The 1,331-nt window shown below is 61.5% G+C and overlaps 1 non-coding gene across 1 annotated transcript; it reads left to right on the top strand.

The window, feature by feature from the left end:
- The first annotated feature begins 220 nt into the window (after positions 1 to 220).
- On the top strand, positions 221 to 311 carry LOC115870421. Its single transcript, XR_004046698.1, has one exon. It is a non-coding gene; the product is annotated as a small nucleolar RNA SNORD88 (small nucleolar RNA).
- Positions 312 to 1,331: the final 1,020 nt, after the last annotated feature.

Here is a 1,331-nt window from a genome sequence, read left to right as displayed (position 1 = left end):
TTGGAAGTCTCGACCCTGGGTTTGTAACCAGCTCCTCAGTACGGATGGGGGGTGGGGGGGCACCAGGTGGTACTACAGAGCTGGTAGAAGTATGTTGTCCCTTTCCCATCCTGTGATGCCCTGTAATGTGGCATCTGCTCTGCAGACATGGGGTGGCAGGAGGCTGAGGGGATGGAAGAGGAAGTAGTGGAGTCGATCTGGGTTCAACAGCTGCTGTGTCTGGCCCCCATGATGTCTAGCACTGGGCTCCAATTGCCCCTGAGGACACTGTGCCCCCCAGGACCTTTGACACCTGGGGGTCTGAGGGGCCATGGCTTAGGGAGGCTGCCTAGGGGAGGGATCGCTCTTGCCCCACCTGATCTAACACCTGTGTCCTTCCCCAGAAGATTTGGCAGCCATGGCTGACAGCATGCTGGTATCCTCCTATCTGGGCCGGGGCAACGAGAGCTATGCTTTCAGTGACCTCATGGACATGGCACGGCGCTTCCGGCAGCACACGGACACAGACAGACAGGAGCCCATGGTTACCTGGATCTTGCGGGTGTACGACCAGGGGGGCCAGGTCCTGTCCTTGACCTCAGCAGAGCTGGCTACCCTGGGGAACCTGACCAGTGACAGCCTCTTCAACTATTACCGGCGGACTTTGCAGGGCAGCTGCCAGCCACTGCTCACCTGGCTGCTGAGAGCCTGGCGCCAGCACTGGCCAACTCTCTCAGACTTCCGGGCCAGAGAGATGGACCTCCAGCCTTGGGCCACGCTGGAGGGGGGCATACAGCTAGTGCGCGAGCTTGGCATGCTCAGCTGGATCTATCAGGACCCACCCTCTGCTCCATACCCTGAGGACGTGGCCCTCACCCTTGACCTGCGGAGGCTCCTGCTGACCATGGCCCCGGAGGAGCTGCGGCCTACACTGCTGGCCATGCTGGCAGCAAAAGGCCAGACAGTGATGAAGGCAATGGAGGCACTCCAGACCTGTGTGGAGGTGGACCTGCTAGCGCGCAGGAGCCAGCCCCACTGCCGCCAAGGCCTGCTGGGGCCCAGGCCCACTCGCAAGGAGCTCATTGGCTGGCTGCTGGGCCAGGGCATTTCCCGAGAGCAGGTTGAGAAGCAGCCCACCCGCGTGCTCCTGGAGAGGTACCTCAGGGAGGCCAGGCTCATGGGAGGCCAGCCTGCCCAAGGGCCACCTCAGGAGCAGTTCCTGCCTTTGACCTATGGGGAGGAGCCACCCAAGAGCACCAATTAAATCCCACCCACCCAGGTACTCAGGCTACCCAGCTCTTGCCCTGCTGATGGCATGCCTGTGAAGGGAAGTAGATGAGCAGGAGATGGAA

Source organism: Echinops telfairi, unplaced genomic scaffold, assembly GCF_000313985.2.
Source record: "Echinops telfairi isolate 266 unplaced genomic scaffold, ASM31398v2 ScPeMD7_655;HRSCAF=1070, whole genome shotgun sequence".
Classification (NCBI taxonomy): domain Eukaryota; kingdom Metazoa; phylum Chordata; class Mammalia; order Afrosoricida; family Tenrecidae; genus Echinops; species Echinops telfairi.
Note: the sequence above shows the minus strand (reverse complement) of the source record. Positions and strands in the feature narration are given on the sequence as shown.